Source organism: Caloenas nicobarica, chromosome 1 (genome assembly GCF_036013445.1).
Source record: "Caloenas nicobarica isolate bCalNic1 chromosome 1, bCalNic1.hap1, whole genome shotgun sequence".
In the NCBI taxonomy this organism is placed as follows: Eukaryota; Metazoa; Chordata; class Aves; order Columbiformes; family Columbidae; genus Caloenas; species Caloenas nicobarica.
Window position 1 is genome coordinate 18297400 of NC_088245.1, and position 24590 is coordinate 18321989.

Genomic DNA, 24590 nt, shown 5'->3' on the forward strand with positions numbered 1-24590 from the left:
GAAGTTGCTGAGGACTGCTCTCTTACCTCAATGGCTGCCATCCACGAGGGCTCCTGCTCCCTTTCCCACTTCTTTTCCTGCTCCTGCTGTGGGCAAAACTCCATCTGAATTTTACTAAAACCACTGTGCTCACAGTGTCCACTTTCTGGCATTCATTGCTGGGAGTGTACATTCCAGCAGCTACATTTTATTTCGTTTAGCTGTATAGCTTGGTATATTTTATGATACTGACTCTTGTTTTATTAAATTTATTTCAACGCACGAGTCTTTCTTCCTTCCCTTCCTTTCCCTCAGGAAAGGAAAAGCAAGAGAAAGCAGCTGTTCTGCTGTTTAGTTGCTGGCCCAGCACTAAATGGTAACAGCTCATACCAAGGAAAAATTTTGTCTGGCTTCAGGCAGCTGTACCATGCATAAGGTACCCCTTACACTGGCATTTGCAAAGGACTGCTTGCAAAACAACCTTGCCATTAGTTGTTTTCCACAATTCCTCATGCATCATGGTATGGCTCTTCAGATATTCCCAGTCATGTCAAGATGAATGGAATGACTGCAGTCAAGTGACGGAGAAGGGCTAAAGGTTCTATCCATCCATCCATCCATCCACCCATCCATTTCCATACTAGTTGAAGACTTCAGTATTGGAGGCTAAATCAATCTAAATCTTGCATCAGTAAAATAGTAAAATGTTTGGAATATGTTCCAGATGCTCAGTCCCTTCCAATCCAAACTATTCTATGATTCTTTATGTACCTTGTGCAGGTATTTTAAGTAGGACAAGAATCATCTCAGTTGCAAGTTCAGACAAAACCCAACTGCTGCTCTGGTTTAAATGACAAAATAGCTTTAAAAACTAATCATTTTCCCTTTGCTGGATGATGGTGATTCCTTTAACAGGTTGGGTAATAATGCAATACCATTCTGAACTTGATAAGCTTTGTAGCAGAGGGTAGAACGACTTCTGTTATATATTATGAATGTCTAGCATTATGTCATGACCCTTGCAGGGTTAGTTGTGCAAGGTGCTAATAAGAAATGTGACAATTTTTTTCTTCTTTTAAAAGAAGACCAGCGTTACTGTTTATTTCCTGTGATTTCAGAAAGTTATTGCTCAAAATGCTTCCTTAGTTCTTAAAAACAAATTTGTAATTGTACCTAACAAGCCTCCTGAAAGTGTTGCTTGTTTTTCATGTTCAGTCACCCTCTTGTGGGAGAGTCTCACTCTAACTTTAGAAATTGCTTTTATAATACACTTTACAAGCTGCATGCTATTTTCTGTGCTGTCCAGAGAGATGCTTGTAGCTAATCTGTGTGCTGTTGTGTAGAGAACAGATATTGTGATTATTTTCTGTGTTCCAGGTAGTTACCACTTGGGAGTTCTTGTAAATGAGAGACTTATTCTCTTGATATTTATTCATATAAATAACTGAGATGTATTGAACTGCTCTAAAAAAATTAGCTGGTCAATAAGCAGGTTTTTCTGTTCAATTCACAAGTATTTTGGGCAATTTGCTGCTCTTCATCTGTCCTGATGGAAGAAATCACACTTTAATCACATGTAGTGGTACCAGCATTTAAAAGGCTCTCTTTTGTTGAGAATTTTCTTTTATGTAACTTCACATAATGCCATGTAATTCAATACACTGTTAATTATTATAATGGAGAGTAAAGGATGGATATATAAAGCTGTAATAATAGATCTCAGACATAAGAAATATAGGACTGGCTTCTATGTTCTGACATGAGCAGGATGAAGATTTTCTTTAAAAACGTCCTAACATTTATTCAGATCTCTTAATTTTACTCAGAATCTGCCAAAATATTTTATTCAGATTTTCACATTTTAATTAAAATAGTAAATGACTTCAGATATTCTCTGGGATTTTCAGGTAAGACCTAAAGGACAGCAATTCAAATGTCTCTGTATGAGTGTCTGGATTTATTTTAGCTGCCCTAAGACAGTGTGCTTGGCTTCCAGTTACTTCTCCATCACAAATCCTTGTTGCTGCAAATTAGAAGGATTCCTTGAGCACTCCTTCTTGACTGCAGCTTAGCAGTCTGTCTGTATTCACTCAGGTCCTCTAATAGCATGTCTCTGCTCTTTTTCAAGCTATAAATTTTTGTGTTACCTAGGCTTTTATTATCTTTGCATTTTACAGTCCAAGTTACATCACTATACAACACCAAGCGTTCAGTCTCCGGGGGAGAGATTGCTGAGTACATCCCACTCCAAGCATCGGAAAGAACTTTCTGGCACAACAAAACGTCTGTGTTTCAGAAAGAGTACATTGTTTATGTCTGAGGGAGCATTTTTTTAATCTCTCCATGGAATCGACAGATTCTCTTCCTCAAGAGTCCTCACTACTAATCTGTTGACCAATTCCGTGATTGCCTTCAATGCCAAAAAGCCAATATTCTTTATGAATTTTACAACAGCTGAAAGTGAAACTTGGGTTCATTCCTTCAAGCTCTTCTTCAGTGAATTCTTGGCATCTTATCACAGTTTTCTTCTTCACCTTGATGGGCTCTAAACAGTCGAGTCTGGGTCTCCCTGTCTAGGTTATGAGAAAATTCAATAAAGCTTTATAATCTCCTATGTTATTGAAAGGATTACTTCTGACTGTGAGAACATTTATTACAATACTCGGATATTTGTTTTATTCTTGTTCTCCGAATAGTTTCTTTTTTTTTTCCTGTTTTTTGTTTGGTTTGGTTTGGTTTTTTTAAATTTCTTCATTTCCTTGAGTTTAAGAACCAATGCTGTATTACTGCTGATGAAAGAGAAATATGCTTAGAAAGTCACTGAAATTGCTTTCTATCCAAGGTATCCATTGCACATATTCTTATAGTTTGTCTTACTCCTCTGTTCTTCTATGTTTCACTTTATAAAGGCTTTAGAGATAGTAATGAAAGCTTTTAGAATTTCATTTAGTCAATTCCAATATATGTGTTGTTGCATTAAGATGGTTAATTTGGCAGAAGCTAAATTGCCTTGTGTTCCAGCTTGTCCTCAGTATTTTACTGGGAGGCTGGGGGTGGCTGAGCTTAGCTTCTGAGTGATGCCCAGTTACATCCAAATAACCTCAAGTCGGCACTGTAAGTCCAATCGTGCTCAGCAGCCAGTCTATCGTAATGTTGAATTCACATGTTTATGGATTCGCTAATAGTGCAGGGTCAGTTCACAGTCATTGAATTTATGCACTTTGCAGATTCACAAATAGTATGATATGTAATATAAGTCTGAGCACATCCAATGAGAGATTCTCATGATTAGATCCACAAATTCTTTTAGATTGCCATTGATAAAATATACTGTCTGCAAAAATACACTTTGGTTGGAAAAATACACTTTGGTACCAAATAGATATATTCTAAGATGACTATACAGCACTAATAATGTGATTACAAATACAAGCTTGAAGTCTAAGTTTCCCAGGGGAACACTTGGTATAACCAAGTGTGCAAATCTTCCCCAAAAGCATCTTTGTGGGGGAGAAGATAGGCTCAGCCCATTGACTGATCCCAGAAGTCTGCGATGCTGTTTCCTTGACTTCTCAGTGATAGCGTCTTCCCTAACTTTCCCCTGTTGTTAGGGTATTTTATACTATCTTCTACACTTAGGTGGAGCTTGAGTTACTCTAGTCATACATACCTTTGTTATTGATTGGTGTAAAATTCTCTTGCTTTGATTTTAAAGGTATAGACTTAAAAGAATTCAGGAAGCATACTCCACAGAGAATAGAGGCGTGACAGAGGCAGGTATCTTTTGGGAGGAGGTGTGCTTTGGTATTATAATGAGATTATAATAAGCAAAATTCATCCACAGGACAAAACTCAACACACCTCCTAGCTCAGCAACTAGCGTTTTGGATGGAATAGAATATTTATCTCTTAGTTGATAGCAGTTATGTGCACAGTACCGTCTAGTTCCTCTGCCTCGTACACAGAGCCTGGCCGCAGTATCTACACACCGCTCCACCGTCTGTACTTCTTGGTGCCAGCACAGTGAGCTCCCCATGTATACTAACATTCAAGAATGTAGCAGATTCCTTGTATGCCAAGTGGCTGCCTTATGTGCCAAGGATGTGGATATAACTTTATTCTCAATAAGTGTACCTTCAATAATTAGTTTCAACAAATTACCCCCTCAGTAATTATTCCACATGTATGCATGGTTAGCACTTCTGTATTTTTTTCATCCTCTTCATGGTAAATATTAAGTATTTTATTTAGCTGTATAGTTAAAAATTGAAATTTCTTCCTACATATCAAATAGGTATGTCTATAAACCACAATGTCCAGAGGTCAACATGTGTTGAAAAAATGTGGTTGTTTGAGATGTACCTTCATTTACCATTAAAGAACTTGTTTAATGAATGAGGTTGTAGAAATTTGAACCTGCAAGCCTGACTATGTTATGTACTTACAAAGATTAGAATATAAGAAAAAAAATGAAACCATCTTTTTCCTTAAGGCAAGCCCACAAATTCATTAGTGTCTTAAGTTTCCACTGTGTTTCCTCAGCCCTGTAATGGATCTGTGTAAACTTTTTGGGTCTTGCAGTGACTACATGTCAGAGATCAAGCACTTATCTTTCATGTTTATCTTTCTAAATATTCATTAAGGTATTCATATCTAACCAAATGATAGTATATTACAATCTAAGGTGAGTTCATTTAATTTCTTCATATGTAGAACTACTTTTTAAAACTATATAGTAAGATACACCTGAGGTCAAATATTTCCTTCTGTTTCTCTGTCATTGCTGCTAGGCATATGGTTGTATTAATTGAAGCAAATTACAAGTTCTGCCAATTTTTCAACATGTCTCATGTATCACTTAGACAATTCAAATGTCTGTGAAGAAAACAGCTTTAGGTAAATATAAGTTAATTTGTTTTCCACATACTGTATTTCTATCAGTCAGGTCTGCTGTGGTATACAAGTGAATAAACATACACTCTCTCCTTCAGGGTGTCTTTGCTTGATTTATTTCTTGTTTTCTTGTTTCTCTAACTCTATAATAGAAGTCATACAGAATGACAGTGTTGTCTACAGGTGCCCTTCAGGTCTGGAAAAACATAACAGCTCTGGTTACAGATATGGGATTGTGAGCAAAGGCTAGGAACTCAAAGAAAGTGAAGAGATTTCTACGAGAATCAGTGCTAAGAAGTTACTGGGTTTCCACAGTACTGGGTAAAAAAAAATCTAAGAGCTAAAATTCTATTTTCTATACTAAATAGATAAAGTAGCTTACGAGGCCTGGATAAGTGCTTACAAAGAGTTTTGTGTCGAACCCAAGCTTTCTGGTTTTGCTGTATGTATTCTTTTAGAGACCAAAATCAAATAGCTCCTAAGGAAGATGGGCTGCTGTAAAACATGCTTACCTTCTTAAATAAATGAAGAGTGGAAGGACAGAAAGTCTAGCACACTTCCACTGTCCAACCATGTCTCAGCATGCAGGATGAAGTTAGAGCAGCTTTCAGTCTGTCTGAATTATACCAACACTGACCTGGTACCCAGACAGTCCACTGACCTTTGCAAAGGACATACTGAGAAGACAGAAAAATTTTGTTCTAATTCTATGACGTTTCTACAATACCTGAAAGATTTTTTCAGTTCTGTCAGCTTGAAAAGTTTTGGTGGAGGGCCTCAGTACTAGTCAAAGGCCTTTTACATATTTGGCATATTTAACCTTACTACTCACAGTTACACATGCTACACAAAACAGCAAACCACACCATGCTTGGTTACTTACTAGATATGTAAAGACTCCTACCTCCAAACACATCTGTCTCAACCCCCTTTTCTTGTGGTTTTCTTATCTGTCATTAAGTCTTTATATTTATTCTGTTCAGGAACAAAATTAACAAGCAAAATCTAAGGGGATTTTTGGTTTTGGTTTTTTGTGTTTGTTCGGTTTTTGTTTGTTTGGTTGGGGTTTTTTTCCATATCATTCCAGAAGCAGATACTAGATGAAAGACAAAATAAATCCTGAAATACTGTGGAAATAAACTTTGGCCAAGTTTACATTCTGACTTAAGACATCATTTTAAACACTGTTCACATTAGAAAGAATTATTTTGGAAGGCATGCCATCAGACAAGGACGGTGTCTTAAGATCACAGAGAGCTCTTAAATCCATTGGAAAATTTTGTCATGCTTGAAGTAAACAGCAAAATTTACTGACCTTACTGATGTGATTCTCTAGATTGGTGAAGACATTAAAATACGTAGGGAATAGAACTCCAAAAGATTCTGTCTAGAAATGAACCCGTATCTATTTTGAGAGCCTCAATACACATTTACCATGAGTAGTAGCATTTCTGAAAGCTCACCTGTCCGAAACAAAAGCAGAATAACCACTCTAAGAACTTCTCAGGCCATGCCCCTACTATGGGCTTTCAGAATTAGAGACCTACAGAGAATATGTGTCAGTCGCTAAAATTTCCTCCAATTCCTTGCCTCCTCCACGATTCTGCTGTTTTTGTAGCCCCACAGAGTAGAAATCAGGAGCATGGGAGATTTTTGGGAAGACACATGAGACTACCAGATTGGGATCCAAAAACTAAATGCTTAGCAAGATTAAAGCTAAATACCGAAATAACCCATTTTCTCCTTCCTCATTCCAACATTTTATGCTGTTTTATTTGTACAGTTAGACAAATTTGCCATCAGGCATGTTATTTGTGTAATAATCATTTGAAGATGTAATTGAAATAAGAATCAGGGTCATATATTATCTTGCTAGGACTGCAAACAACAATGTATGGGTACAAACATTCACCAGGTGATGTGAATAAGGGGGTTAAAGAGTAGAAATTTTTTATTTGGATAAAAAAAGAACCTAAAACAGAACCATGAAGGAAATCTCTAAGCACAAGTACAGACAGACCTGAATATATTCTGTTCATGCTCTGAGCAAGCCAACAGCCAGCCCCATCCTGGCCAGCAGCTGCAGAGCTGCATTAGCTGCACAGTGTTGTGTTTAGCTCCTGAGAGGTTGGGTTTATTAGTCCAGGCTCAGTGATGCTCCATCACTGCCACATGGCTTTTGGATGGGAGCTGGAGTAAGGCCAGACAGCTTGTAGGGTGGGCAGAATGAATTTGAGTTTATCTGCATCTGTCTGTGTAGATGTGCCAGATGCTTTGAAAAGGGTGGTTTTCTTGTGTTGGAAAAGGAAAAGCATGTGGAAAGCATGGGTTGTTTTTTGTCGTTTTTTGGTTGGTTGGTCTGGGGGTTTTATTATTTTATTTTTATTTCTTTTCCCCAAATATAGTTTCTTAGTTGAGGCACACACAACACAGAATTAAAAGAGATTCCTCCACTAAGAAAAACAAAAATTAAAAAAAAATTAAAAAGACCCATAGATTATGTGACTGTAAACCATCTCCCCTCACAATCCAGGGCCTAATACTTGAAGTATCTTTCAGAATTCTTTCAATATTAGGGGAAGGAAGGGGGGAAGGAAGGAAGGAAGGGGGGAAGGAAGGAAGGAAGGAAGGAAGGAAGGAAGGAAGGAAGGAAGGAAGGGGGGAAGGGGGGAAGGAAGGAAGGAAGGGGGGAAGGGGGGAAGGAAGGAAGGGGGTAAGGAAGGGAGGGGGGAAGGAAGGGAGGGGGGAAGGGAGGGAGGGGGGAAGGGAGGGGGGAAGGGAGGAAGGAAGGGAGGGAGGAAGGAGAAACAGAACAGCTCTAGTGCAGGGAATAGCTCTGACAGACCTGGTAGCAGAGAAGAAAGGTGATGGAAGGTCAAGCACCACAAGGAAGGGGGCACACTTGTTACTCCTTTGTAGCTGAATTAACTCTTATCTGTAGCACAGTTAGTTGGTTAGGTAGGCACATGTGACCTGATTGATTGCCCATCTAGGGTTTCTATCTAGGTTGGTGCGGTCTACCTGGATGTCAAGAAAAACAAGGGGCTGCGGGTTCTCTCCTACCAGATGACATTTAGGGTTAGTTGCAGACCTGTCTATGGCCTGAAAGTATGACTCTGCCTTTCACCAGTGTCTCACACACAATACACGTGCATCTGGACAGAGAGCATCTTCACTGTGCATGCAGTGATGCACCACTAGTTGGAATCTCCTTTCATACATATAAAGACAGGAAAGAAAAGTCATCTTTTTGCTTCTAGAGATCAATTATGGTGAACCGCAAGAGGCAATCAGCTCTATTTTTTTAGAGTAATGCCATTCATTTACATGTTAGGAGAAAAATGACTGTAATCATAGATAACCCAGACTGCTTCCAGAAATTGGCAAGTTCCCATTAACAGCGGCCGAGGAAAGGACACAGGCATTGATAACAGCTGCACATCTCCATGTCAACAGATGCAAGACTGTTCAGAGGAACATGAAAACCTAGTGTGGTATCATGATTGCCTTCAATAGTAGTGACTATTGGAAAAAAAAATAATTGTTCAGATTTTCTTTTCAAGAGGACCTTTGTCTTATCACCAAAAAAAAAAAAAAAAAAGGTGGTGAAATATGTTCTTTTTAAATTGTGAACAGATGAGAGATTTGGTTTTTTTTAATTCAGGTGAATGAACTAATTAATAATGAATGAATGAATGTTTACAAGAGGGCACATGGATAATACTTAGAAGGAGGGTTTAAAGATTGCTTGAATTTCATTAAGGTGCAGTAAAATTGAAAAAAAAAAATGTTCAGACTGAAATCAGGACAGAGAAAATGAAAGGTATTCTCATGATTCTTGGCAATGGTCATTAAGCCTCAGCGCAGGTTAAATGTTTATTTTAGAAAGGTGAGAAATTAGAGTTATAGTCAGTAGACAACTTCAGCTACCTTAAAGTCAATGTTACAATAACCCATTTCTATGACATTCTGCACTGGAATGAAAAACCTAAATACTATAAGTATAATTTAACCAATATAAATAATTTTCTGCCTTAAATGATTTGGGGTAGACAACTATTCCTTGACAAACCCATAAAACCATCATGCTCATGGCATAAGCCCACAACCAGGGCTGCAGACAAGTATACATGAATTTGTATTCCACATCTGAAATTTTCTTCTGTAGGCAGCTTTCTCTCATGAACTGAGAAAGCTTTTGTGTCATTTAATAAAGGTAGAAAAGGTACACTCAGCTCAGCCTTAAAGGAGTTGAATGTCCAAATCCTGTCACTGTACATTAGTGTCGAGAAGGGAAATTTCTTTAGAAGTTGTGCTCCTGAGCCAACAGAAGTCAAGATTCATTGGCTTATGCTGATGGCTAAGGGTCAGGTCTGTAATCTGGGACAAGTGAGGTTTGTGGTTGGTTGTTTCACCATCACCTCCCTCCTTTGTCCAAGCCTGTTGAACACCATGTCAGTAACAGGGAACATAACAGGGTGTTTAATTTGAAGGACCCTCAGTGCTGAGTGTCACAAAATCTTCTTTTTCACCTGCTCTCTACAGTTGGTACAGCATCTTTTTTAAAAATGTTAGCCTAAAATACCTTTTTGAGTACTCACAGGCTCAACTTATTCTCTTATTAAAAGTTCTAAATGTCTAATGCCATTAGACGAAGTTCTTAGGGACATGGTTTAGTTAGGGACATGGTGTTAGGTTAATGATTGGATACGATGATCTCGAGAGTCTCTTCCAACGAAAATAATTCTATGACTCTATGATTCTATCATTTCAATGCAATTGCCACATATTTTGATTTATAAAATTATCCTTTCAGGTTGCATTAACTTGTTTCTTTAATGAATGAAATATGATATATATTATGTGTGCAGAACACAATCACAAATGTTTAAAAAATAAAATAACAAAAAGCATAAAACTTTATCATTTTCACATCTCAAAAGGTCTACATGGCTTCTGTCAATGTTTCTAGCTTAGGGAAATTTGGAGCAATTTTTTCCAATTATTTTTGAAATGTAATATGAACTATTAGCATGAGGGGTAGGGAAATACTCTATTTCAGCTAGTTCTCTTTTAGATACAGGGAATGGATATGCCTTAAAGGAGATGGATCAAGTTTGTAAACTGGTGTACTTACAATAGGCCAAACATTTCTAAGATCAAACTACTGAAATATACATATACACACACCCAAAAAAAAAAAGTGAAAGTTAATTCTTTCACATGGAAAAGTGTTGAATTAAAATGCTCTTAGTAGTTTATATCAGTGACAACTTCTTCCATGATGAAGTTTTCTCTTTTTTAAAGCACCTATGGCTTGTCATTTGCAGGAAAATTAAATCATTTTAGGGACGTTTTAACTGGAAATCCAAATCCCATCCCTCCTTTTTTTTTGGCTAACAGCTCAGTTCATCCATTTATCTGTGAAAAGCCAAGTGAGACAGATATGTCAGTCTCAGGCTTTCTCTAATAGAAAATGGTTGAATATTCACTTGGCTAGATGATGTAGGTATATTATTTTGATAGAAGAGCAGTTATTTAATGTCATGGGTGATGAATAGCACAAGAACAGTTAGAAGGCAAATAATGGTGATAATTTGTCAAAGACGCTAAGAGATAGAGTGGTAGGGCAGGTAAGGTAGAATGATACACTATGTAGTTAGAATAATATGATATAGAGCTGGAGGGCTGGAGAATAACTTAGTAGGACCAAAAAAAAAAAAAAGTGGGCAAACACTACTGTGAACTAGAGGACTGAGAAATATTTAGGAAAATATGAGTGCTTGGAATACTTCTGCTACAGTACAAATAAAGCCTAAGAACAAATATGCGAATTATGGAAATAGAGGGAAAAATAAGATACACCAATCAAAAAGATGCATGTGAGAAAGGGTTACTCTTAATGCCAAGGGAGTAAATAAATACAATAAAAAGTGATTTTATGTAGGATTCTGCTGGATTAAATCGTTGTTACGATCTGAGTTACGTCAATGTACGTCTCACTACAGCCAGTGGGTAGATAAAATAAAAATAAATAAAACCAGAAAGGTGTGTTTCTGGAAGGTTTCAAAGATTTTTGTCATTATTTCTAGCTTTTAAAAGACGTCTTTAAAGACATTTATGACTGATCAGGACAATAGAGCTTTTTGAAACATAATAGGTATTTGGATATTAGATTTTTTATTAGAAAAAGAAGAGTAAGTACAGTTGAAAACTAGGGTTATAAAAGTTTTTCAATGCAGCATGCAGAAATTGAAAAGATTGGGACACAGAGGGGTGAATCGCACATAAAACAGTACTTACATGGCAACAAGAGATTAAAAGAAAAGGTAAGTAGGAATCCTGAGCAGCTGATAAGGTTGCTGAAAGTCTCATCTTTGTTATAGGAAACATCCCTGTGAAATTTAAAATCTACAACACATAAAAGAAACAATGAAGACTTCTGTTTCTGACCACTATGAATAACCAGTTATGTGCAAATGTGAGGAAGTGTTTTTGAAAGACAGCTCTCCTTTGAAAGGACAGTTCAGTTCATTCAGTTCATTCAGCTTTCCATCAAAGAAAATAATTTCAATAATAAATAGAGCCCAGAACAACTCAAATTCCCCCATGCAGTGCATCCTTCTTACCCAGACCAGCTATGTGGACTGTTAGGAGAAGAAGGTACAGTAATGTCTCTGCAGCCTCACAATTTTCTCATCTTTTAGGTGATTATGTCCTTTATTGCTAAGGAAGCTATCCCTATGCTTTCTCAATGCTCAGAATGTTGCACAAGCACAATACTCAATTTAAGTGTCTGGCTTTCTCTGCCCTCATAGTTCATGCACTGGGATAAAGAAGGGATTATTCCACTGCTGTAAATACAGTTTCACCACTGCAAAATCAATAAGACAGAAGAGTCAGGCTTCTCTGTCCTTGCTTCAGCAACCATTTTCCACTGTGTTTTATTTTCCTTTTAGGCTGAGTTCATGCTGGTAACTAGCATTCTTTCTCTTTGGGGTGAAGGGCAGGGGAAGAATAAGGAGAATGAAATGAAGGTGTTAATAATGATGACATAAATTATGCCAATATACCTCTCTCCAGACTGGAAATATGAGCCAGGAGGTGATCTGTCTCCAAAAATCTAATTATTTTTGCCTCGCATTTAAAAGTAGGCTTTTCTAGTGGGATTAGAAAAAAGGAAAAAAAAAAGTAGCAATGGATTTTCAGTGCATGTGCAATACAGATTCCTCAAGCCATTCCTGCACACCAATGTTTCTTGCTTGTATGATTTAAGTATTCTTCCTTAGATACTAAAGTGTCAACAGGTGTAATCAAGTGTAGGGAGTCATGTTGAGAGAGAGCCTTGCTGTGACAGAGCAGAGGCTTCCTACTGAAGAACCAGCACATGCAAAGCTCTGCAAACAGCAGAATTTACTTGGCACCTATGCCCTAGCAAAGCTGACATACCACCTTGTGCATGGGCACAGTGCCATCCCGACAGATGGGGACGATTGCAAGCAGCCAAGAGACCATGTCTGAGCATCAAATATGTTTGTGCAGGGCAGGATTCCCAGCTAGAAATGTCAAACCAGCTGTTTGTCCTGAGTTTTGTGTGCCTACAGGTTAGGTGGTATATGCCTTTGTTAATTTATCACTGAGCTTGATTAATTTTTTAAGAGTTTCTGCTATAGCGGCCAGTGGTTGTGGTTTCAGACTAATGTTGTATGCAAAGAAGCAAAATCAGTCTCTTCTCTTTTTAGATTGCTCATGACAAGACTGAAAAGAGTGTCACAATAGGTTGGAAGAGTTTGTCCTAAGGAAGTATCCCATTATGTGCCTTCTGGAGTTCCCTAAGATATTTTCCTAAATATTGTCTTACAATATTTGGTATTAGTTCATCTCAAAACCAGCATCTTTAAGCTTTCATACTCAAAACCATTAAGAACTGCAAGAGTTATTTCAAACTGTTTGCCCTGTTCACAAGATAACATATCAAAAAGCAATGAGGTCTGAAAAATATGAAAAATGGCAGATCTCTAAAATTATACTGTCTCAACTTTTCTCTAACTGTAAGAATACCTACAGCTTCCATTTTCATAAGAACAAAATTTATTCTTTGTCACTAGGTAGAGGAGCTACAATGAATTGTTACTTTTAAAATAAATCTACTCTTTCATCATTTCTTAACCTTCTCTTTCAGAACTGATTTCAGACACGACTATACTATGACTACTATTATACAAACACAATTTTTATAATTCCTTTTTGTAACACCTTAGTCTCTATGACTTTAGTGAGTAACTTCATAATGACAGCGAAGTGATTCCTTTTTGTTTCAGGCTGAAAAGATTGCCTTTCCACTGGCACTATTATAATCACTAGTTTTTGGGATTATTATAGCTCCAAGTGCAGCACAAGCTAGTACTTCATAAGTATTTTTAAATGTCTGCTATATCTACTGCCTCAACCCACAGTCTTTAAGTATTTACCCATGTCAGACTAACTACTGAATTCCTTTATATTTATTAATAAAAAAAAAATTGAAAATAAAGCTGTGCCTCAAAGACTTGTTTCACTATAAAATCTTGTAGAAACATTGACCTCACATAAAAGGTGTAATTTTAGAACACAGAGGGCATTCTGCATTGTAATGTATGGAATGAGGTTAAGACTTTCATACCCAAGCTTCTAAAAATGTGTACTCCAGCAAAAGACCTGCCTTCCTTTTCTTTGTCAGGTGACACTTGTTCCCTCTGTAAAATCTTTCAGAAGGACTATGCTGACCTTGAGCAGCAATAGAGAACTGCATTTCTTAGGGGAGATACAGACTGTGCTGACAACTCAATCTACTGCTTGCATAAGTGCTATATAGATTACCAAGGGGACAATGTTTAGACCAGGGGATGAATGCATGGCAAACATTATAGTTTCTGAATGAAGAATGTTGGAGTTGACAGACAGTAAGAGATCATGAAATTCAGATCTATGTGGCTTAATCTGCTGCAAAAATACCTCTATGACAACACGCCTCGAGAGACTCATGCACCAGACTCTTCGAACAGAAGGTTGAGTAAGCAACCTCACATTCTTATTCAGAAAATAAAAGCTTAGTGGAGGGAAAAAAAAAAAAAATCAAAAACAAAAACAAACCACAAGTTAATCCAAATCATAAAAATTATATGGGGATTAGAAATCACTTTGCTTTCTGTCTCCTCGCTTCAATGGAAAGCTTTGACTTCCCCTGTCAATATATACTGCCAAAAATGCACACAGCTATCAAGACATATGCTGAATGTATGGTTGATTGTTAACTCTTTTGATAATTGTGGCACATTATTCAACTGGAATTTTGGTAACAGTTTTATATTTTAAAAGGATACCATGATCCAGCTTGTCTGTAGTTTCTTTCCCTAACCTGCTTGTCATCTTCCATTCCCCCTCCTGACAGCATGATATTTCTCCAGTGTATAATGCAGAGCTCTCCAGCCCACTGCTGTAACTATAGCTGCCTGTGGTAAATGTAGTTACACCAGTATAAAACCACTGAGAGTGAAGAACCACATGTCTGCCTTTCACTCCCAGGAGTAACACTACAGTTCAGGTAGCATCCTTAAGTTACCATCTCACCAATCCTTCCAGATGGACACAGGGTCTAGAGGCAAAGGATATTGATGTCCTCCCAACTCTCATAATGATACTAAACACACAAGCCAAAGGAGGGTGGACAATAGTAATTACAGCTTTTCCACGACTAAACATCTGGAGATGCAATCATGTCAACAAGACTAGGTAAAACATTCTGAGGTTATTTCTCTGTTTGTTTGTTTTAACCAGAATGTACAGAATAGTTAAAACAACAAAAAACAAAACAAACAAAAAATCCAAACAAAACAAAACAAACAAACGAACAAAAAAACTGACTAACAAGATGCTAAAGACCTAGTCTTGCAGATTTGGATATGTGTTGAAGGCATTGTGGTAAAACAAAGAGGCTAAAACAATTTGGCAGTAAATATAAAAAACAGAGTGGGCCACATCACCCTACGAGGCTCTGTCAGAGTTGGTAGAGAGCAGAGAAGAGGCAAATTGGGTCCATAAGCACTGTTAGAGCAATTCTTTACAGGATCAGAGCAGAGTGCTGCAACAGAACTGAATGAAATGCCAACGGAAAAATATTTAGGAATCAACTGATTTGAAACAGAATCTAGCCAGAACTTCTTAAAACATTTCTGTTAACATTCAGGAAGTTGCTGACTATACATAGACGTATACAAGACGTATAAATTAAAAATTGAAGAAAATATTTCCTCATCCTGTTACACACTACATTATCCATTTTTGTTGAGCTCTTGATTACTTCAAGAGAATGAAGATGTGGAACAGCAGAAAACAAACATAACAGAGGAAAAAACTAAAAATAGTTCTGGTGGTTGAAGCTCACAACGTTTCTGGATGAATAAGATTTTTGCCATTCCTAGTAAAGTGCCACGGGCTCTGCCCTGAGCTGAGAGCTCAGGTCTCAGGCCTGGCCTGGGCTCACCTAGGCCAGAGCTGGGCTGAGCTGGTTTTAGGATCTGCCTCAGTCCAAGTGCCTCCTCTGCCTGAGCCTGAGCTCTGCTGGTGCCTCCGTGGGAAGGGTCTGGCAAACCCAGGGAGCTGCTGCCCAACAAACAAGAGCCCCTGTGGGGCTGAGGTTGGGGAGACTGTGGGGCCATGTTCACACTCAGCTGGGAGCAGCCAGAAGGCAGCAGCGTGGAGCAAGGAAACGTGAAAATACACACAAGTACCAGGACTAAAAATTAAGACACCTCCACCATTAATGTCACCCTTCTTTTAGCAAAGACCTCCACACACTGACACCTCATTAAAAACTCACCAGCACCTGCAATTCTTCTTGAGAAAAGCTGGAAGTCTTAACCTTGAAACCTAAAAGGACACTGAAAGGGAGTGCCAGGGAAAAAGGTAGATACTAGGAAAGTTTTGGGGATTAGTTTGGGGATTTTTTGGTAAATAAACTGGTAAGTCTTTTCTGTGTTAGAGAATTTGGACTATTGGACTGTCAAAACATTAATTGAACTAACAATAAATCCTTAGCTACATAGATACAGTGAATTCTTCCTTGCCCAATACTAGGACTTGGCGTGTAACAAGAGTGCGCAGAATAGAGATGAAAGAGAACAACTGCTTTGAAATTCATGTTTATTAGTAACACCACCCAGCTGTGTCAGTGCAAGGCACAAACACCATCCTGAAGTTGTGCTAGGAAATGAGTTACTCACTTCACTGTGAACCCTGCTGATGCACAGTAACATTGGTATGTCTGAGGGGTGGCAGGAACAAGTCCTTTACTTGGGATGTTTGTAAGCAGTAAAAACACAGCATCACCCAGAGAGTCCAGGAAATTAAAAGTATGTTGCAGGTATTTTAAGTGGATTCTTTTTTTTCATAGGTCTTCTCTGTTTTATATACATTTACCTATAAATGGCTTTTGCAGTGAATTTTTACAGCCACATCTTAGGCAATACTTCTGTGGATAAATGGTTAAGAGCTATTTTTCCATAAATTAGTGAGAGAGAAAACCCATTAAATTTGTCATCAGGCTTCAAAAGGGTGCTATTTTCAAGCAGTACAAATTGTGACTGGCTCAGCACCATATGGTATTTAATTTTCTTTAATGTATGCATGTGCACAAATTGCATTTAGGCAACTGGAATGCTTCAGTCTGAAGATAATTCTACCTACACACTAACAGGTAGAAAGCAAAAGTCTCTGACAATATCTGAATCATTTCAAAAGATGGACTTTTTATTCATGTACCATTCAAGTAAACATGAAGAAATGATAAGAGCTAGGGTCTTGGATAGATCTGAGATGTTATTGCTGAACCATGGCTTGATTAAAAAAAAAAAAAGCTCAGAATAACCATCTTCCTGGATTTTTACTATATACAGCTTTCATGGAAAACTGATGAGTTGCTCCCACTAAGAATAATGTCTGTATTGTACCCTGACATAGTAACATGAAACAATGTGGTACAAATTTAGGAGAAATCTGTGAGATCTTTTTCTACTTTGGGTACAACTATTCTGTAAATATTTGCACTGTATTTCCTCCCTGTTGTTCTTTGAAAGTTTTAGGAAGTAAAACACAGTATCAAGATCTTAAGCAGGGCTATGGATCCTGCTTCACTGTCTATACAACTATACCCTCATGCACCATCTGAGGGTATGCTTGACACTATTTAAGTGTGAATATATGAACTGACTATATGATTTCTATCTACTTCATTTTAAAACCACCTTTTTGTTTGCCTTATTCCTTAATAATGATTGGAAACCAACCAGTTAAAACTGCACTCTGAAGCATGTTTTAGAAAAGACATAGTCTGCTTTTAGAGAAGTTATATTAGCTTAGATATTCAGAAATCACTACTGTGATAAAATTATATTGCTGACTTGAGAAGGAGGATCAAGGCTGACATGGAGCAATGCCAGCTGAACCCATGATTGCCCCTTTCAACAACTTGAATGCCAGTTACCCAGTCACAAAGTGAAAGCCAGGAAGAGAATCAGAATTTGGTCAGAAAAAAAAATATATTAGACATGGACATTTGATATGTTATACAGTGATAAAATGGAGAGGACACAATTAATGTGAGAGAAAAAAAAAAAAGCTCTGCTTTGCACTTAGGATAGTGCCCACTGCAGCTGTCACACACACACACACACACAAAACTTAAGACAGAGAAGAATAAAATGACACCCATCGGTGGAATGCAAATGATACATTAGACAGCTGGAATGAATGGAAATTTTAAATGTAGGCACAGCACTCCTATTAGAAGCTGCAAGCCTGTGAGAAATGGCCAAAATAAGAATAATGTGCTCTGCCCTGTCAGTTAGCCAAGAGTAGACTCCTTCCTTTCAAGCTCTGAAAGGGATATGGTCTAGAAATATAAGGGAATTCTGTTCAAAGTTTGTTCAATCAGCAATGATTAGCAGTTGACCTTGAACCTTCCATTTACATAGGCCATTTTATGAATACAATTTGGAGGAGAAGCTAGACTTCACCTTTCCTTATAGCTATGAACACTTAGATATCATTGCATATAGAAAAACTCATTTTCTTGAAATATAAAATGTTCTGTTATTAACATATACTTGGGATGGAAGTTAGCATTATGCTGTTGAATATGATTACCTTAGTACTGTGTATAAAATCAAAGCCAATAAATCACTGAGACAAGATGGGCTATTTAAGTAGGTTGATTTCTCTGAGATGATGAGAGACAGTCCATAAACTTATTGCATCTGAATTGAAAAGTAGGAAGAGGATCACAAACATACAATAGTCAACTAATGTGGCAGATTTTACACTAAAACTAATGAGGGATACGTACATATCTTTCGTAAGCCCGGCTGTGGGCAGTTATGTCCAGCAGAAAGCTAATGACAAGCAGCCAAGGAGAAATAGATAAAAGGTGGGAGACTCAGCATAATGGTTTGCAAAGTGGATATACATATAAATCTTTACAGAAAAAAAAAATGTCCTATGTGCATTTGAGGATCAAGATAAACAATGAATGTGATATCAGTTACCTTTCTCAGAAATTCTTAGTAGTTTCTTAAGTTAGGTTGGAATACTTCAGGTTCATTAATCTGAAACCAAAATAATATAACCTTAATAACAGACATTAAAAATATTTTGAGGTACATTGAAATATAAAACAACGTAAGTGTATGCAATAAACTCTTTATCCTTTCTGTTTATTCAAGTTTCATAATATTTGCTATACTTAAAATCTCCTGGAATCATCTGATCACTTGGAACTTCACCATTTGCTAAAAATAAGTAGAAGTTATATGATTATGAAGAAAAGCCAAGACAAAGAATAAATAACCAAGTACACATTAAGAGCTTACAGATTATAAACTCTTATAATCATTGTAATAGTAAAGCAGAGTTAAAAAAATTCCGAACTCAGCTAGCAAAACAAATCAAGTGCCTTTCATATCCTTCTTGCAGTCCTTTGGGAACAAAGATTGAAATAGGGATTCTGTACTGACATACATAGCACATTGAGATATAAAGGAGAACTCAAGATAAAATAATTTTGCGGAAGTCGAATATATTATTTTAACTGATGCTCGCCATAAAAGGAACAGAGATGGTCCCCATCTAGAATCCCTTGACAGGCCTGGGGATGGAGGGAACCAGGAGAGGTTATACCTGAAGTACATGAAGTGGTTATTCTGGAACATGGTTATACACAAAGAGGCAAAATTAGTGTCAGCAACTCACCAGAACTAGGTGGTATTCACCTAAGAGTTCAGATGAACTCCATGATAAAATAGGGGAATTACTAAATGTAGCATGTAACCTCTCACTGAAAGCTCAATACCTGAAGGCTAAGGGATAGCAGTCATGATACCGATCTTCAAAAAAAAAAAATCCTCAAAAAACCAAACAAACAAAAACAAAACTCAAAATACCTTCCATACCAAGCAAATCTGTAAAGAGCATAGGAAAGCATAAATTACTTAATACCTCTGCAAATATGTTTGTGAAAAATTAAATCCAGAAACTTGTGTGAAAATAAATTCTGCCTCAGAAATATACTGATACTCTTTGACAAAGTCAACCATCACAGAGATAGCAGTGATTAAGTCAGTATAGGCTGTCTGGATTTCCAAAAGACTTTTCACTGCAGAGTCTTGAGGAAAACAAACAGCCGTCAAATTAGTGCAGGGGATCCTTACATGGACAAATGTAATGAATAAATCATTAGAATATTAGAAATGGAAAGCAGAAGTGCAATGTTAATTCCTGTAGTGCAGGGAGATCAGTAGTGGAGTTCTGTGCAATGAAACACCTTCAAAAGTAGCCTGGTAAGGACATTGAAGTAGTGATTGTTCTTCTGATGATGCAAAGTAATTCAAGATACTAAGGATGATGGCAGAATGTGAAGGATGTTACAAAACTAGTAAGTGGATATACAAATGGCAGATTAAATTCAGTGCAAATAGGTGTAAATTGATACACAGGGAAAGGCAATCCTAGATTCACATACAAAACGAGAAGCTTTCAGCTGACCAATAGCACTCAGAAGCAAAACTGGGGTTATTATAAACCTCAACAACCTGCAATACTGTGCAACAAAGTCATGTGGTACTCTATTTAGCACATTTAGGAAAGCAATACCTCACATGCTTTCTCTACTAGTAACTCCCTACGCTCAGAAGACCTGCTTCTGTTACAGGTTGCAGCATGCAAAAGAAATTATTTTGAAAATCGCTGAAACATTACCTTTTTTTAAGGAAACATGCAATAGCAGATCTAAGAGCTTAAGGGAAGGATGGGACTTTTTAAAAAGGCTCATAGTGGTAGAGGCCAAGACCTGTTTTCTTTAATATGTACCTAACTCAAGACTCAAATAAGAAATAAAAGCATGCTCAGCAGAGACTGGCAGGCCAAAAAAGTCTTGAGTTAATGATTCTTTGATTTAAATAATCATGGATCATCTTTAAAGAAACTGTGTCTTAAAGAAATCTGAAGAAAAAACCAACTCTTCCAGTAAAAATGACATCACATCACCAAGAACATTAATTTACTGGAAATAAACAGATTCTCCTCAGAGAGGCTACTGTGCAGAAGACTCAGAAAACATTAAAGTAGCTAGTACTGTTCTCTGAAATGTATAGCAAAATGTGTAGTCAGCATTTTATACTGTAAAATGCATCAGAGGCCTGAGAAAGAAATGTCAGAAGATGGAGATACAGATCAGTATCAAAGCAGCAATAGAGGTATCGCTCTTGTTAAACAATTTCCTACTTTTGTACCTTAAATTGTGTGATGTTTTTATCTTGGTGTTGCTTTTTTTTTTTTTGTGACTGGCGAAAAAAAAGAAGAGTGAAATAAATGGAAATAATGTTATCTAAAATATCATCCTTAAAAGCAGATTTACAGGCTGTTTGATTTTCCAGATTTCAGAGATGGTTTCTTGTCTTTCATTTGCCTCTCAGTTTTCCTTTTATAGGAATTTAAACCTGTATAAATATGAGCAAAAATAACTAAATCTATCTAATAAGTTGGTAGACTTTTGTAGAATAGCTTCCCACTGGCAAAATATCCTCTTTAACAACAAGCTGTATGTATCAAAGTCACCAAGCCTCACGTACTGCAGGGTTTATCACTAAAGACATACGCAGAGATCTTTAGAATATTATCCTGATAGTGAACGAGAATATTCTAATTATATTCTCTATAAAGGGTCACAAACTTCATACTCACCAAAGGCAACTTCAGACATAAGCCTCCTAGGCTTGAATTTAAAGGAGAACTCAGAATTACAGAAGTTACACCTCTTCCAATTCTGTTTAGAATTAATTATGTCTAATTACAGAGGGATCTCAAAGTAGGTGTGTGCTTTGTGTCTAATACAGTGAGATCTACTTTAAATTTTATATCCTTGATCACAATCCTCATATATAAAAAGGACAGCACAACATGTTGTCAGAAGTGACCACAGCCCACCCAAAGCAAGGATTTGCTGTTTCATTTGAAACCCTGTCAGTATGTGAAAGTCAAAAGAAAAATGAAAAGTACCTAGAAAGCATTCTTCTCATTATCTCAGTGACCTTGCTGAGGATTTCAAATAGTAGAAACAAGGTTTCCACATCCACGTGAATGGCTTAGGGGAAGATAACAGAAAGGAGGACCTGCAAGTATCACTGTCATTGCACACAGTGAGCAAGAAAGTCCTGGAAATGGTAATCCATTGTGTTAGAAACCAACTGAAAATATTCTAGTTAGATGAAATCTTAATACTTAGGAACCACTGTAATCCAAGAAAAGTATTGCGTTTGATCAAAAGCAGGTCCTTTTCTCATCTACACCTAGGAGAAAAGCATATAAAACACATAACAAAGTGCATGGGGAAAAAAAAGTGCCAAGTTTGGAAATACCAAGAATGGCATGCTCATGTTTAGAGTTCCTGCTGAAAAGAGTCTAAGAAGAAAATAGTGAAGGAACTCTAATTGAATTTGAAAAAAAAAGGTGTCACAAAAACGTCACTGAGTCAAACACACGGTTTAACAGTTTCATCAAAATTAGGAAGAGAAATGGCAGATAAGAAATTCTGCATTAACAAGCACTCACAAGAGCATATCAGGTTTATCTTGAGGTAGCATCATCCTGTCTGCACACTGGTTGATATACACCAACAAGCTGATAAAAACATTTTTACTGAGAACAAGGACAGGTCCTGGCAAGCCAGATTACATAATCAGCTGAGCTGAGCAATTTCAAACACTATACAGTAGCTACAAGATTATCCATTTACCTGTTGCAATAAAAACAGGGAATGTTTTAATAAAAGAACAAAGAAATACTTGCAGATATTTCGTACAGCCACTTGATGACGTGATAATGATAAAAGCATTCAAATACATGGGATACATACATTCATCAGGTCATTTAAGAACATATTGAAACTGTAGCTGACAGGAAAACCATCCCAGAAATGTGTAGAAGATCCTTGAAAACTTGCACTGGTGAAACAGCTCTAACTGCTCCTATAAAATAACTGTTTTGTGAGACCACAGCTTTGCAGCAGTCATGTAAAAAATGACAAAGTATTGCAGAAAATAAAGACAACACTCTGAAATGTCCCAGTACTCACATTTAATGTTCCTACTAAGCCAGTCACCACTCAAGCAAACAAGATCAAATATGATTTAGAAGCCTGTCTCTAAGTGTAAGCTTTGATTCATACGCCTTTTGTACTATGACAGAGAGAAAAGAAAATGATGCACAAATTGAGAGGAGTCCATCAGCACTTTGTGTTTGCCACAATGATATTTCATAAATTTGCATATGTGTTAAATCACACACAATGATAGATGATAATCTTAAAGCATTTTGAAAGAACATTTAACTGCTATTTCAGATATGTCTTTTGCAGCAATAGATTTGAAATCTCACGTAATCCAGAAACCTTAATTGCAAATAAAATAATCCAGAGTAATACAGGAATCAGATATAAAATTCCTTCAGAAAAAGTAATCTATGTCATTGAGTCAATCCCTGTACTTATTTCAGATCTGTTCTACAAATAAAGGTGCAAGATGACCATGTTGAGAAACCCTGACATCAATTGTATTTGACTACGAAACCAACTACGAATTTATAATGAGATTAATTGAAGTCTGAACATTTGTTGCTAGCAATAAAAATTTTTTTACAGAAATCACATTAAAATAACAGAAAAACAAGTCTTGAGATGGATGTATGTGCTGGTCTAGTGTGACTCAGCATACCAAAAAATTTCTGCATGAGATATTTATGGTCTCAAAAGGTTCTTATCTGTCCTGTTACACAAGATAGCTGAAGGGTTTTTTGTCTGTTTCATTGAGGTTTTTTGTTCTTTTGTTGGTTGTTGTTGCTGGTGTTGTTTTACTTTGGAACATAAACACCCATTTAAGGATATTTTTTTTTCCATTTTCCAAAACTTTAGTCTCTCCCTGACATGTCAATCCATTCTGCCATTGCCGGAGTGTTCTGTCTTCAACACATGGCATCCCAAAATAGGTATTGAGTGATCTCCTTCTGCAAGCAGAGAAATGCTTGACTTTGAATTATTTCAGAACAAGAAAATCCATCATGGATACTCTCAACCTAATGAAATGACTGAAAGACTGTTCAGATGGTACAACCTATGATTTGCAATATGGCTGCAGCAGACAGCAGAATTATTCTGGTTCTTTTAAAGCTGGCAAATTTAATAGGACAGGCAGGAAACACTATCCTGCAGTCATTGGTTGATAGGAGACTGAACAATGCTTTTCTCCTGTTATGCCTTTGACCCACTGAGTCCAAAGAGCTCATGGTGGGTTAAAGTACTTATAGTAAAGACTGCAGTGACAATGTGACTAGACAGCAAAGCTACAGTCTCTTTCATCCTAAAGATTAAATATGTATGGAAACAATATACATAACTGATGGTTCTGAAGGTCACAGCTGAGAGGCAAAAGGTACATATCCACAAACTGGCAGATGAGTCCAGGACAAATTAGGACAGTAAGAAATACACGAGAAGTGCTTGTGTCTGAGGAGTGAGATGATCAGGTGAGTATCACAATGGAACATTAACAGCATTTGAGGAAAATCAAGAATTACGTGTGTTTGCCAGCTTAATATGAAGAATTGCTGGACATCTGGAGCAGTTTGGCTCTGTTATTTCCTTTTGAGAGCTAGTAATCATAATTATGTCCTAATTAATATAAAAATTTCCTCATGCCTCAGGTGAAGATATGGAGAAGCTGTTTAACAGGAGGGTATTTAGGAACAGAGAAAGGAAATCCAGTACATTGTCCTACATTTTCTTTAAAAATAGCTATGTGTAATCACCAGAATACTACTGTTGGGAGAAACGTCTCACATGATTTAGGTGCTGACTGAGTCTTCCGCATTGCAGTACTGTTAAAAGGTATTACTGTCTGCCATCTAATAGGGAGCTCTGGTCTAAACTTAAATAGCCTTGGTGTCATTATGAGTTGCTCACACAGTGAAGGTATGACATTTAGAAGCAGACAGTTTCTCTTTCTTCTTCTGTGTAACTGCTGGCAAGTCTGGAAACTGCTGCCATAGGGAGATACCACAATGTGCAGATACCATAATTATAAAAAAAAACATGCCTTCATTTCTTCCTGAAGGACTTTATTAGCTTATTTAATAGT